At 32.9% G+C, this 17,267-nt stretch overlaps 1 pseudogene; it reads left to right on the forward strand.

Annotated features, from left to right (window-relative positions):
• Positions 1–1,027: 1,027 nt before the first annotated feature.
• LOC120067566 overlaps positions 1,028–17,267 on the forward strand; it is a 17,886-nt pseudogene continuing 1,646 nt past the window's right edge.

Raw genomic sequence — 17,267 nt, forward strand, 5'->3', positions numbered from 1 at the left:
TGCTTGTGTTGCAAAATTTGCGAAGAAAGATCCTGTAAACACCTTATGGTTGAAAAACTTTCCCTCTTGTTTCCTTTGCTGAAAAAGATTGTAATGATTCTCTTGCCCTTTGAGGCTTATTAATATAATATGAGTTATGTGTTTTGAAATATCATATATATATATATGATAGGCCTAATATATCTTATCAATATATATCAAATATAATTACCCTATCCGTGATAGACATCTATCACTCGCGGTCTATTACTGATAGACAATGACATTTTCTATACTTAGAAATATTCTCGGCAGTTTTACTATCCAAAACAATTACCCTTAGTTTATTATCCATTTATGCATGAATAAGATTACCCATTTTGAAGAGTTTCGAATTCCCTGTTTAACCTTTGTAAAAAAAAAAAACGAATTCCCTGTTTAACTGAAGAAATGATATTGTTGTTTAAAACCAAAAAAAAAAAAATGATATTTTATCTATTTGCCAGTTTGAATGCTTTATTGAGCAACAAACTACTTAAAGGATGGATGGAGAAAAGGTAAATGCCAGAAGTTATAATTATTTTTTATTATTTCACCAAATTATTCCATTTTTATCTTTAGGGAGTCCAGAAACAACCCTACTACTTATGGATGGTTTTTGCCATTTGTCCTATGATTTAATTAATTAATTAATTATGTAATCAATTGATATATAATAAACTCATATATATAGAAAATAATTAACTAAAAAATTGTAAATAAATTAAGAGGATGGGGAAACGCTGGTTTCCTAAAAAAAAGGCATCGACAGTTAATGCACATTTAAAATAGAGCAAATAATTAGCTTCCATATTGCAAGAAACCCAAAAACCAAAATTCCCATCCCATTCAGTTCTCTGCCTTCATCTCCAACTCCAAATTCCATCAAATTTTTGCAGAGAACTGATCAAATTCCCATCAAAAATCACAAACAAAAAAAAAAAAAAAAAAAAAAAAAAAAAAAAACCCCAAAATTCCAATGGGATACTTCATCAAAGCGACCTAGAAAATGACCAATTTACCCCATGATGATGGAGAATCCCCAACTCCGCTGGGATTTATCCGTAAAGTTTACGCCATCATCACTATGCAATTGCTTCTCACGCCGCCGTCGCTGCCACCGTCGTCTTCGTCCGCCCCATTCCACATTCTTCGTCAAAACCACTCCCGGTATCAATCGCTTACATCGCATCGTGATCTCACTTTCATAGGTTATATATATATATATTATATTTTTCTTTTTTCATAAAACCTCGTTTAATAACTATTTGATTGTTAATAATAATTTGTTTGGTTGCAGTTCTTTGTCCGTGTATGCTTATCATAGGCATCATCCATGGAATTTTATCTTGCTTGCTCTGTTTACGATTGGTATTTCATTTTCTGTTGGAATTTCTTGCGCCTTCACCAAAGGTAATCTTTTCAATTCTTCCATTTCTTTTGTTTTTTTTTCATTACAAAATAATTTTATCAGTTTTAGTTTTTGTTTCTACGGTTTTTTTTTGGGTGTCATAATTAGTTCGTGGGTTTAGCCGTTTCAGATTTGTTTGAATTTGTTATTTCTGATTGATTTAGCTTTTTTGCGCATTTATGACAGTTTTTGAAGGGTAGGTTAGGTTTTAAAATAATTAATCCATAATTTCATTTTTTTTCCTTAAATTATTGGTTTAATAACATGTAGGGTTTTACTCTGAAAAAAAAGGTTTTGCCAAAAACTTAGTTGAATAAACGTAATTTTTTTCGAAATTTGGGTGTGGCGATCCAATCTCTAATCTCAAAGTTGATTCTAACAAATCTATATCAATTGAACTATGACGATGTTTAAGCCAATTAAAACATAACTTAATGTGAAAATTGTGCTCCATTTAATTTTTAATTTTTTAAAAATGGATCTATTTGATAACTAATTGAGTTTTCTTTTTTTTTTTTTTGTCAAATTTAAAAATGTTTTTTAAATGGTTAAAAAAAAAAGAAGAAATTGTTGAGAATTTGAGGAACACGACAAGAACACTGATGGTAATAAAATATAATATAATATTAAAATAAATAAATATTAAATAAATAAAACATAATATATAAATAAATAAAATAAAACAAATGAGAAAATTCTCAAATTCTCAAATAAAATAAGAAATGAGAAAATTCTCGAATTTCTCAAATAAAATAAGAAATGAGAAAAGTCTCGAATTTCTCATATCTTAATGCTATTAGTGCAATAAGGCAAGTGGACTTAAATGGACACAAACTATGAATAATTATAAGGCACATGGACAACATAAAGGGTGACCCATGGTTTTTGGGACACTAAGTAATGGGCATCTATTTGTTATTATAATATTCATAATACTCCCTCTTAGATGCTCATATATATATATATATATATAGTTAAAACCTTACTAAAAAAACCCTAGTGAAGGAAAAAGAGTACATATTTCATATGACATATACTTCTAAAATAATACAATATATTTACTCCCCTTATGAAAACATCACTTAAGATCTCTAAGTTAGCCTTTGTAAATAAGTCTGCCAGATTATCCTTCGAACAAATTTGTTGTACAGTGATGTAGTCATTTTCTTCAAGTGTATATCATGCAACGGAAGACTACAGAATTAATACGCACTTAAACTACATTTAATTTGAGTTTTAAGCATGTTGTTCATATGATATTCAAAATAGGGTTTGAAACACATATTACCTTTGAAGATATCCTTCACAAATTCAGCTGAGATCCACACCACCAGATCTTCTCTACTATGCTTAAGTTGGAATGTGTAGTGGAAACACTAAATCAAGTTGAATTGATGAAGAACAAGTGAAGGGAATGTAGGGTCTTCAAGTTATCACTTCAGAAAGTATAACTTAGAAATCTTATTTGTTCTTCATGCATGGAGCTTATATATATAGGTAGAATTCATGCAAATGTACAAGGTTATATGAAGGGTAGCTCCAGCTTGAAGATCACACAAAGAAATCGAATTTGGTGATAATCCATCAAATGTAGTTAGCTAACTTAAAATGATTTCAAAAAACATTTTCATTATTATTTTTATTTTTTAAATTAGTTTTATAAAATTAATTCAAGAATAATTAATTAAATAAAACTATTTTTAATTGATTTTTAATTAAACTTTTTTTAATTAAAATAATATTAATTTAATATCTAAATATTAAATTAATAAAATATCAATATCATCGATAAATCAATTTTATATTTAAATATTAATTGATTTTCCAATTTCGTTTAATTTCATTTAAATTAAATGTTTATAATTGTATCATATACAATCAATCAAAAACTCTAAAATTGAATTTGAATATTTCAAATTCATAACCCTAATTTATACATCAATACTCAATTTGTTATTCCAATTTAGTGAGCCAGTAGAGGAACCTAATGGACCTACACCTCCAACAATTTGTAATTAATTCGTTAAAACTCTTTAATCGAATTAATTACTATTCGTTAACTATCAAGACATACGACTATAGCTCCGATAAGTGCATTCTCCCCACTGTAGATATATTTCTGTCCTTATAAACAATAATCAGTAAGTCGATCCTTCACAGGTTGTTCGTATTTACAGCTGGGTCAAAATTACCATTTTATCTCTGTAAATACATCTTGTTTCTTAAGTTCCCACTGGAACAATTTTGATTCATATTACTACTTATGAATCATGTCCTTCTCTATCATGAGAAGAAGGACCCCGATTGTTTAATACCTGGAATCAGCATTTAAGAAAACAACCTGTCCTAAAATGGGTAGGAGTGAATTCCATCTTGCAGGACCCAACTATCCATCAGGTCTTATCCCTAAAATGAAAGGCTTATTGAGCAGTGTTGTTGGACTACTCTCACCCAGGAAAATCAAAGGATAATCCTGTATAAACAGGAGTTCATAGCTAGTTCCAGATTAAGATCGAGTTATCCTAGTTACTTAAAGTATGAAATAGTCAGTTTTAATAGTAAACGGTCGTTATAAAGAAAAATGACTATTTTATGGTCTAGTCTATATGCAAACTCATTGCATAGGATGCCCCCACTCACATGTCTCTACATGAATGATCTGTGGATCATATCATTTGTATTTCCTATACAAAATAGGTTGCATTCAATAGTGTTACCAGGATGAGATACCCAATTTCATCCATATACTATCCATATACTTATAAACCATTTAGGTTATATACTATTAACTTGATCTTGTTTATGTCACCACATAAAGTTAAAGTATTCATACTATAGCCAGGATATGTTTATTGGATTTTCATAATAGAACGCAAAATCAACAACTTTATTGAATAAGATACTCAATAATATTTTATTGATAAATAGAATGTTCAACACAAAATTTATGAACTGCGAGTTCTAGGACATTCCCAACATCAAGATCATGAATGTAGAAAAGCTTCGATGAAATATGGTTTGCTCTATCTCCTTTAATATATCCTCTTTTGATTTGGGCTATGCAAGTTGTGTTGTCTTCGTATAATGTTGTTGGAAAATTTTTACTAGAAGACAAGCCATACGTTTCACAAATATGCTAAGTCATCGATCTTAGCCATACACATTCTAAACTAGTCTCGTGAATTATATGAATTTCAGCATAATCTGAGAAAGTGGCCGTTATAGTCTACTTTACCAATCGCCACAGTATAACAGTTCCTACACATGTGAACAATTAACCTATTTGAGATCTAACTTTGTGTGAATCAGATAAATATCCAGAATCTGCATAACCAATTAGATCAAAATTTGATTTATTTGAATAAAACAAACCCATATCGATTGTTCCTCGGAGATAATGGAGTATACATTTAATTCCGTTTCAATGTCTTTTTGTAGGAGAAGAACTATATCTAGCTAATAAATTGACTGAAAATGCAATATCTGGTCTTGTACTATTAGCAAGATATATAACTGTACTAATAGCACTAAGATATGATACTTCAAGACCAATAAGTTATTCATTATCTTCTCGAGGTTGAAATATATTTCTTTATATCCAATGAACGGACTTCCATTGGAATATTTAATGGATGTGTTTTGTCCATATAAAATCTTTTCAAAATTTTTCCTATATAAGTTGACTAATGAATAAATATTCCATCTGCTAAATGCTAAATTTGCAAACCAAGACAAAATTTTGTTTTTCCGAGATCTTTCATCTCAAATTCTTTCTTAAGATATTCTATTGTCTTTGAAAGCTCTTCAAGAGTTCCAATTATATTCAAGTCATCAAATCCTGATTGTGATTTCTTTATAAAAATACATAGACATATTAGATTATTTTGATATCCTTCTTTCAATAAATATCCACTTAGACGATTGTACCACATCCATCCTGATTGTTTCAATCCATATAGTGATCTATATAACTTCCCATGAATACCATTCCCGGGAATTTGATGTATATGTTTCAGGTATTTTAAATCCTTATGGGATTCTCATAAAAATATCATTATCAAGAGATCTATATATATATATATATATATTATGACTACATCCATAAAATGTATATCTAGACTTTTATGCACAGTCAAGCCAATTAAATATCTTAATGTCATTGCATCCACCACCGGAGAATACGTCTCCTCAAAATCAATACCAGGCCTTTGTAAAAAATCTTGTGCAACTAGTCTTGCTTTATATCTTGTAACCTCATTATTTTCATTTCTTTTACTCACAAATACTCATTTGTATCCCACGGGTTTAACACCTTCTAGTGTTCGAACTACTAGTCCAAAAATCTGACGTTTTGAAAGTGAGTTTAATTCTATCTCAATTGCTTCTTTCCACTAAAGCCAATCTTTTCTATGTCGACATTTTTCAACAGATTTTGGTTCAAGATCCTTATTTTTGGATATAATATCTGAAGGAACTCTAAAACTAGAGAACTAGTGAGTGGAAGCGGATCGTTTCAAACGCCATTATGAAAGAATTCAAAAGTTTACAATCATAGAGAAATAGTTATGCATATAGAATAAATTACAGCATGCTACTTCAAAGTAAATACAAAGGGATCGAGTAAATAATACCTTTGAAAAACCCTTTCTTCACGTATCCCTCGATCGTTCAGCAACACGTCTAACAGTACGAACGTAACGAACAATTCAGCAAACAGCACGAACTGGAAAATCCTCGATCACAATCGAGTACAACTTGATCCTCGACCCTCGAACAAAATTCGACACCACCACGAGGCTACCTTGGTATTCTCGGTATGAAAATCCAGGAGTTGTAGGCTCTGTATGACTTTGGATATAGGAATGAAGGAAGTAAACAATCGAGTAAATGATCAAAAGATCGTGCAGAAGAAAAAGTTTATCGTATAGACTTGATACAAGATCGTGTAGCAACGAGTAACTATCGTATAGTAAACTCGATACTTTATCGTTTAGCTCTCTAATACTATCGTTTAGTAAAACCTTTTTACTCGATAGTTTTTCTGTGAGATGTTTCTTAATTGAATATTCTAATGATTTGGAAAACTATTTTCCTTTTTATCTCACAGTTACCATAAACCGCAAATAATCTCTCACTCAAGTCGGTTATTAAGAAAAATAATTATTAATTATCATATAATTAATAAATTATAAATAAATATAATAACTAACTTATCATATTATATTTATAACNTGAAACTATTTTCATCTTTATCCAACAGTTAGCCGTAAACCGTAAATAACCTCCCACTCAGGTCAGTTATTAAGAAAAATAATTATTAATTATCATATAATTAATAAATTATAAATAAATATAATAACTAACTTATCATATTATATTTATAACATATAGTTTTAATATTGGATCATATGCAATATAGAAACCATAGTTCTTTTTCTATTTTATGGTATTTAATTTAAATTATATTTATATTAATTCCTCCAATCAAATAATGTATCAAATACATTATATCAATTATATCATATATAATTGAATCAATTTAATTATATTATATATAATCAAATTTACTCTTATTAATTTGAATACTTCAAATTAACCCAAAATTTGATTCTCAACTTGACCCCATTGAGTTACCAAGGGGACCTTATGAACCTGTAGCTTGAAGCTCCAACAGTACGTGAATAACTGACTAAACTCTTTAATCACGATATCCACCATTCGTTAACTGTCGGACACTCCATTAAAGACCGACAGTTGCACTCTTCGCACTACAGATATATTTCTGTGTCCATATAACTAATCAACAGTGCGATAACCCTTCACAAATCGCTTGTAAGTACAGTTGGGCCAATTTACCATTCTGCCCCTGTAGTTATATCTAATTCCTTAAGTACCACTGATAACTCTAATAAACAATAAGTCATAGTCCTACTATGACTTAGTCATTTCTTCCCAAGATAGAGTGTGGTCGCTATGTTCAAGACCCGGAATTAGCCCTTAAGAGAGCAATTTACCTACTTACTCCTGCTTCGAGGAAGGAATGAATTTCATCTTGTGTAGTTGAGTTCTCAGCTCCCCAATCAAACGAATCCCAAAATGGTAGGCTTGTTGAGTTGGCAAACTGGTCACTCTCATCCATACAAATCAAAGGACCGTCCTTGGAGTTCCCAACTCACTCTAAATTCAGGTCATGTCACCTATGGTCATCCTAGTGAAATGTAAATCTCAATTATCAATGACGTTATATAAAGAGCTAATCATTTCGTGGTTCGATCTTATACAAATTCTTTGTATAGGATACCCCACTTGCATGTCTCCACATGAATGATCAAGATCAGAACATTTGTAGCACTTTACAATAACATCTACAAGGCGGGCCGTATCCGTAGTGTCACCAAGATAAGGTGTCCCTCTTTTATCCATATACTACAGATCATTTAGGTTATCACAAGGCATGATCCACTTATATGTCTCCACATACATGCTTAAGTTACATAAAATAAACTCGGATCTTAGTTTATTGGATTTAGTAAATGCTTATAAAATAAAAATTATTTTATTAAATAACAATATGTTTACAGAGTTTACAAACTACGAGACTACCAAGAGATTTAGGATACCATTCCCAACAATATCAAGCTACTGGCCTAATGCGTACAAGTGACGTTGAATATATTGCACACCCAAAAATTCTCAGATGAGAAATATTTGGCTCATGACCATAAGCTAATTGTAATGGCGAGTACTTATGATAAGCTACTGGCCTAATGCGTACAAGTGACGTTGAATACAAAATAGCATGTCCCCATATAAATGAAGGAAGCTTAGCTCTCATAAGTAATGGTCTTACAATTAATTGCAAATGTTTTATAAATGATTCTCCTAAACCATTTTGTGTATGAACATGAGCTACAGGATGTTCAACACTTATCCCAATTGACATACAATAATTATCAAAAGCTTGGGATGTAAATTCACCAACATTATCAAGACGAATGATCTTAATTGTATAATCAGGAAATTGTGGTTTTAACTTGATTATTTGAGCAAGTAATCTTGCAAATGCAAGATTTTGACATGATAATAAACATATGTGTGACCATCTATTAGATGCATTTATTAATACCATAAAATATTTAAACGATCCACTAGGTGGATTAATAGGTCAACATATATCACAATGAATTCGTTCTAAACATGTAGGTGATTCAATCCCCACTTTAGTTGGTGATGGTCTAATATTATCAATTTTTCTTTAGAGCAAGCATCACATGATAATTCGTTAGATTAAAGAATTTTCTAGTTCTTCAATGGGTGTCCATTTGAATTCTCAATAATTCTCCTCATCATTATAAATCCTAGATGATCCAATCGGTCATGTCAAATTATAAATATTTATGGATTCATGAACTTCAGGTTCATTGTTGCATATGTTTCAAGTACTCGTATATGAGTATAATACAATCCAGAAGATAAAGCAGACAACTCTTCCAATATAAGTTTTTCATTTGAGACAGTGGATATGATATATAGATATTCCACATTATTCTTACTATCAGTCTCAATATGATAACCATTGCAACGTATATCTTTAAAACTTAGAAGATTTCTCTTTGATTGACTAGAGAATAATGCATTGTAAATTGTAGATTTTGTTCCTCTAGGAAAAATAATATTTTTTTTCCAAAACCTTCGATCGGGTTTGCAAAACCTGACATCGTATTGACTTTTTCTTCCAGCATTGTCAGTTTGGAAAAATATTTTTCACTTGTAAGTATTGTAAGTGTAGTTGCACTGTCTACCATACATAGATTTTCTTTGCTCATTTTTTAAACACTCAACATATGAAAATGATCCATATTTCTTCATTAAAAGAAAATAGTTACAATAAGAAAAACAACATTTAAAATATACAAAGTTTACTAAAAAAAATGAAGATGGATAAAAGAAAACAATAAAGTCTAGATATTCTCAAAATCAAAAGAAACATTTGATGTTCCATCAACAGCGTCAATCTTCTCTTCAGGAGATTCAAAGAAGTCGCGATATCAATATTTGTCATATGGGATGGGTCAAATATATCATTGTCTTGGTATGCAAAATTTGTTTCCACATTTTTCTCTTTTTGCTTCAGAGAGGCTTGATAGAGGTCAACTAAGTGTTTTGACGTACGACAGGTACGTGACCAATGCCCAACCATTCTGCATCGAAAACATTTATTTTTAACATTTTTTTCTGAATTCTTAACTTATGGAGTTTTTCCTTTGTGATCATCATTTTGTGTGGTTCTTTTAAAATTTGAATGATTAAAACGATCACCATGAAAATAATAATTATTTCTTCCTCTGCCACGGTCACAACCGCGACCGCTACCGTGATCTCGACCATGATTGTTATTAAAATTCCAAACTCTCACTACAGAAAATTGTGTTGTTCCAGTTGGCCGAGATTCATGATTTTTCATCAATAACTTGTTATTTTGTTCGGCCACGAGAAGACATGAAATTAATTCATAATACTGTTTAAAACCTTTCTCTCAATGTTGCTGCTACAGGAGCATATTCGAGACATGAAATGTAGAAAATGTCTTCTCTAACATATCAAATTCAGTAATTTTCTCTCCGCATAATAACAATTTTGAACTTATTTTAAATAATGCGGAGTTGTAATCACTTACTGATTTGAAATCATGTAGCCTCAAGTGCATCCACTCATAACGAGCTTTAGGAAGAATAACTGTTTTTTTTTATGATTATACCTCTCTTTCAAATTTTTTCACAAGATATGGGGATCTTTTATTGTAAGATACTTCATTTTCAATCCCTCGTGGATATAATGACGAAGGAAAATCATAGTTTTTGCTTTGTCCTGACTGGATTTCGTATTTACTTCTTTAATAGTCTCCCCAAGATTCATAGCATCCAGGTGGATTTCGGCATCAGATACCCATGACAAATAATTATTGTCATGGGTGAAAAATTCTAATTTTGTGAGATTTGTCATGATATCACTATCATAAAATATTGTACTTATGTTAGAAATTTAATAGATATTGAATATGCAAAATAACATTAAATTTATTGATTATAACAAAGAGGGAAAAACAAACATACTTTTAGGAACTACCTTTAGCGGGAGAAATGACAAGAGCTCGTGTTGATAACGTGTTGTGAATTTGAGGAGCACAACGGGGAACACAGATGGTAATAAAATATGATATAATATTAAAATAAATAAATAAAATATAACAAAATAAGAAAATTAGAAATGATAAAATTCTCAAATTTCTCCACTTTCTCCAATTTGTATGGAATTTTTCCAATGTGTGTGAAATTTTAAGATCCACCAAATGCCACTATTTATAAGCAAAGTGGTAAGTAGGATGTGGACTTACATGGACACCAAGCTGAAGGAACTCTTATTCAAGAGAACTAGTGAGTGGAAGTAAGATCTTTCCAAGTTCATTGTGAAAGGATTAAACGCATTCACAAACATACAGAACAATTATGCAACTTATACACAGTTACAGCATGCTTAAGTAATCAACTAAAAAAGGGAATGAGAGACATACCTTTGAAGAACACTTCTTCTGTAAATCTCTTGCTCTCGTGAAGAATTGGACAATAACCTCTCGCTATAGTTCAGATCACCTAGCCAATCATCTAGTAATCACAAACAGTCTTCTCCTTGAACAAGCACCCTTCGACACAATTATTCGACAACCTTGGTATTCTCTGAGTGAGAATTCAGGAGGTGTGGGCTCCGTGTGAATTTGGTAGAGGGATGGAGGAAGGAAACGATCGAACTACACGATCAAGCAAGTGGGAGAAGGCTTTGTCTATCGCATAGAATGAGAATGCTTGATCATTTAGTAAATCACGCTGGATCGTTTACACGATCGTTTAGTAAGTGTCGCTCTATCGCTTAGTCTCTCGTGAAGCCTATCGTGTAGTCTCTCGTGAGTAAATGATTAGTAAAGCACTAATTGAAGCGATCTCTCAATAAAATGAAAAAAAACTTTTCATTTTATCCTTTAGTTATTCAAAATTGAAAATAACCTTCCACCTTTATGATTATGTAGAAAATAACCAATCATAATTATCTAATTGTTTTAATTATAAATAAATACAATAACTAACTTATCATATATGTTTATAACCTATAGTTTTAATATCACATCATATGTAATATTTAAACCATAGTTCTTTTCTCCTTTATTTAATCTAAATCATATTTATATCAATTCCTCCAATTAATGTATGTCATACATCATATCAATTATATCACATATAATTGAACAAATTTAATTATATCATACATAATTAAATTCACTCTTGTTAATTTGAACACTTCAAACTAACCCAAAAGTTGATTCCCTTATGGATCTATAGCTTGGAGCTCCAACGGTACGTGAATAACTGACTAAACTCTTGAATCATGAAATCCACCATTTGTTAACTATCGGGCACTCCACTAAAGACCGATAACTGCACTCTTCCCACTACAGATATATTTCTATGTCTATTGGATATAACCAATCAACAGTACGATAACCCTTCATAGATCGCTCGTAAGTATATCTGGACCAATTTACCGTTTTGCCCCTGTAGTTACATCTAACTCCTTAAGTACCACCGATTCCTCTAATGAACAATACATCATAGTTCTAATATGAGTGAACACCTCTCGGGCCATGAGAAAGTATGTGGTGTCACATCGTTCAAGCCCCGGAATCAGACCTTAAGGGATCAATCTATCAACCCCTTCTTCGGAGAAGGAGTGAATTCCATCTTGTATAGCTTCCCAACTCACTCAAGATTAAGTTCATGTTACCTATGGTCATCTTAGTGAAATGAAATTCTCTATCATGAACGGTGTTATATAACTAGACTAAACATTTTGTGGTCAGTTCTTATACAAACCCCTTTGTATAGGACATCCCCGCCCGCATGCCTCCATATGAATGATCATGATCAGACCATCTGTAGCACTTTACAATATTTGTAACATCTACAAAACAGATTGTATCCGTAGTGTCACAAGGATAAGGTTTCCCTCCTTTATCCATATACTACAGACCATTTAAGTTATCGCTTAAGGTATGATCCACTTGTATGTCTCCACATACATGCTTAAGTTACAATGATAACCAGATATCTTAGTTTATTGGTTTGTAGTAAATGCAACTAAAAGATCGTATATTTCATAGTTACAGTGAAGAAAATATCTCATATTATTACATCACAAGCATTTGTTCATACAGATGTTTACAAACTATAGGACCCTACGAGATTTAGGACATTAACCCCAACACAAGCATGAATAACTAAAAGGCACATGGATAACATAAAGGGTGACATATGGCTTTTGGGACACTAAGTAGTGGGCATCTATTTATTATTATAATATTCATAATAGAAATAACGTTTTTACAAACAATTTTCAATTTTTATAACACGTGCATTCACATGTATAATAAAAATGCTTTATGGTTTGGTGGTTGGCATATTTGGTTGGAAAATATTAATAAATTATTATTGTAGTTTTTATTTCAATTTAGAAAACTCCAACTCTTGGAGAGAGTGTGTTTTCTGATAAATTTTCAAATATAGAAAAATAAACCAAAATATTTACCGATATAGCATAATTTCACTCTGCGATTGACAGCGATAGACTACTATCCGTGTATGATTGTTCTAGATAGTAGTCTATCGCGATCTATTGCAAATATACTGTGATATTTTGCTATTATTTATAAATATTTTCAATGGCGGTATCATTTAAAATAATTTTTCTTTTTGAAAAAGAGACCCAATATTAATTGAGTGATATGTTTTCTCTCAAAAGGCATTAATAAATTAAAATTAAAATTATTGTTACTATTATTTTCTTTTATTCCATCGATATATTTATTTTCATTATTTTTCTTAATTTCATTTATGATTAATCTATACATTTAAAAATATTGATAATGTTTTATAAATATAGATGTTTGTTAAAAATAAATAAATAAATAAAACAAAGTCACCAAAAACTTATTTTGATTTTTAAAAGCAAAATAAAAAACACAATTATCAAACATGTTTTTTTTCTATTTTTAGTTTTAAAAAATAAAAATCAAAAACAATTACCAATCATGTTATTGGTTTTTTGTTTTTAGAAAACAGAAAACCAAAAACAGTAATCAAACATGTATGATTTATTTTTAAAAACCAAAAAAAATCTAAATACTAAAAACCAATTAATTATCAAACGGTGCCTTGATAGTTATCTTCTTTCGTATAAGTTTTACCTTGTTTTTGTTTCTACAACTTTCATAAGATATTGAAAACATGTAGAAACATAAACTCTAAAAGAAAATATGACGACCCAAATGTAACGACCCTAAATAATTTGCACTTCCTCCAAAATTCAAAAAAATTCAAAGCGAATAAAATCTCAACCATCAATCCAATTAAACCAAAATTTAAATTCAATCTTTAATAATTGAATCAAATCCATATCTCTCAAGGATTAATTTAAATTGATTTATCGTCCAAAATAAACAAATTCTGAAACCCTAAAATCCGAAATAATGCAAGATAAATAAATACAATTTCCTGAAATTTTGGACATTACAAAAAATTAGGTCCAAACTAAATTTATTTTTCTTACAAATATTAAAAGAAATATCTTTTAGAGGGTGTTTGACAACCAAGGAGAATTAGGTTGAGTTTCTATTTTTTACCAACTCAATATTTGACAACATTTTTAAATATTGGTGGGGTTGAGTTGGTTATTTTACCAACTCTCCCCAGTTGTCACACCCCACCCCGAGCCTGCCTCCTGAGCCCGAGGAGAGGCGTGAAAGACCGTAGATACCACCTTTTTGTGATACCTACTGCCCATCTGAACCTCTTTATTCTCATAAAACTTCAAGCCAAAGGTGTAAACAACAACTGTTTGATTAAGCTCATTTTATTACAAGCAGTACAACGTTTATACAACTCTTAGGCTTAACTACCGAGTTTACAACAACAACTCTTAAAACTGGAACTGTGACTATGGCTGTGGCAGACCTTGACCTTAGCAACACCCTGGAACTTCTCACCTTTCGCTACCTAGGAAGAAAACATGAAAGAAAGAATGAGCTTCAAGAAGCTCAGTGAGTGGTAAGCAACTTCTAGAGTGTATTTCAACTCATAATAATACATGTAAGCATATCACAATTACGAGGTTAATTCTCAAACCTCAGCCTTGAATGAGTCTTTTCTCAACTTATCTACACGCATGGTAGATAGTTAAACTGATACTACTCAGAATGAGTCTGATCTCGACTCTACCTACACACACGGTAGGTAGTTAAACTGATACTAGTCATAAAAATTTACTCACTTGCGTTCCCTTTGTTTCCTATGTCTCCTATGTGCACATAGATCCCCGCTTATGGGCTCAAAAGCTAGGCCTTCCGGCCCTCTGACCATCCCATACGAGGTTCCTCCCATAAGCTCAAGAACTAAACCTCTCGGTCCCCTGACCATCCCATGAGGTTCTGCTCCCGGGCTCAGGAACTAGATCTATTGACCCCCTGACCATCCCGTTCACATATTCTCATTCTCATGCTATTTACTTATTCACAACATAAGTATATACACACTCTAAAAGATATGTTTTAGACCTAAAGGAAATTGCCACTCACCTTGGTAGGGTAGGAACCTTTCTATCTAAAAGTTCCTTGATTTCCTCGAGCTCCCCTTTGAACCCTAAATTCCATATTCAATTTTAAGCTCAGATTACTCATAATTCTAAACCTTATTTTGGGATACTTCCTTCTACAAACATGCTCTAAAATATCTCAGGAAGCTTACCTTAAAATCTCAGCTCACAACTTCTCGTGGCTTGGCTGGAATCATCAAAAAATCAAGACTGGCCCAAGCTTACCTGAGAGCTCGACCCTTCTATCTTTTCTTCACTCTACAGCTTGATTCCTTGGAGCTTCTTCTCTGGCACCCTACCTTGAAAACTAGACTCTCAAAGCTTTCAGGTAGCTTTGGAATCACTTAAAACGCACAAGTATTCTAGGAGAACTCTTCGCCCCAAGTTGATGCTACTTCTAGACCTCACTGTCCGACAGTATCTCTTCCTCTTGGAACCACTTGGTCTTCCTCCGAATCTACTTCCAGACATTCTTCCTAATGTTTTTCTAGAGGATTTCGAGTTATGAACTGAAGAGGCACTCTGTGATGGTATTTACAAGTCAAAGGAACTAATCCTTCTCATCTTACAAAGCCTTCAACGCAAGATACCTCCTACTTTGGAGTGTTTGCATCATGCTTTGCCACCACCTTATTCCTTGCCATTCACCTACTTCCATGCCATTCACCTGCTTGCATGAAGTTTGAGTTGTCTTCTCATGCATAAATCTTCCTTACACGAAACTCTATTCATCCAACTCCTACTAACTCAAACTCAATCTTCTCTCGATATAGCCATTTGTTCGTGTGAATTCATCAGCCTTGCATAACGCAAACCTCAGCACCGCTTAATCACTTGGCTCATCGTCTAGTCAATCATGTAGCTCTTGCACATCATCGCATAACTCCATCATTTAGTTAATCTCTTGTTGTCGCTTAACATCTTGCCCTCTCCCTATCGTTCATCATCCAACTCTTTCGTTGTTGCCAATCGTCTATTGCCTGCGCCCATCGTACAGTGCCTACACCACATCGCGCAGCTCCATCGTCTAGTGATCTCTCGCTATCACGTATCTCTCGCTGAATCTCATCGTCTAACGCATAGCCTATTGCATAGCTCCTGCACCTATCATGTAGCTCCCGCTTTTGCTCATAGTGTAGCGCTGACACCTATCTTCTAGCGCATCATACCCATCGTCTAGCACGTCCGCTTATCGTATAGCGCCATCGTCTAGCGTCTACGTCTATCGTGCAACGCCCATCGTCTAGCGCTTCGCCTAGCGTGTAATGCTCACGCTCATCGTGTAGCGCTTGCATCTATCGTCCAACGCTCGTACATCATCTAACGTCTACGCTTATCGTCTAGCGCCCGAGTTCATCGTTTAGCGCTATCGTCTAATGCTATCATCTAGCGTTTACTCTGATCGTGTAGTGCTATCGTTTAGCACTGCACATAGCTATACGATCGTCCGCCCAGCGCCTTACGCTCAATGTCTAGCTCTCTCGCTCTCACTCACGCAGCCTCAATACATGAGCAACCTTTACCAATGCCTCTTACCAATGCTTCGGCCAACATGTGTCCCTTGTCATGCCAACGATTGGGCAACTTCATAAACTCAACGTATGGTTGTCTTTGGCTTCAATGCTTAACTCCTTTAACTTCCACAAACTTAGCCTCATCTCATGCACCAAATGCATGGCTTCTTTTGACTTCACATTTAGCCAAATTTCACTAGTTAATGCTCGACTCAAAGCTACTCAAGGAAAATCTATTCAACACTTAGAAATTTTCCTTCTATTCAGCATAGGATTTAACTTATACTTAGTTAATTCCCTTAATCTTAGTTAATTCCCTTAGTTACCTGCTTAAGTAGGGAAATTGAAATTCGGGTTTCACACCAATTCTCTCTCCCTCCAATGTTTTTAATGGTTCCACCCATTGGTCTCCATTGGTGATTACCGCTACCACACTCTGGCAACATACTCCAATGACCACCTTTGGGTGGCCAACTCTTATGACCAAGTCCGAGCTCTGGCAACCACCTCCGACGACACTCCGACAACCACCTTCGTAGAAAGAAACTGACTTCCACATTCGCACGACCAACTTCGACGAAGAACACCGAGCTCCACCAACCACCTCCGACGACGACTCTAGTGACTAA

This window comes from Benincasa hispida, chromosome 12, assembly GCF_009727055.1.
Source record: "Benincasa hispida cultivar B227 chromosome 12, ASM972705v1, whole genome shotgun sequence".
In the NCBI taxonomy this organism is placed as follows: domain Eukaryota; kingdom Viridiplantae; phylum Streptophyta; class Magnoliopsida; order Cucurbitales; family Cucurbitaceae; genus Benincasa; species Benincasa hispida.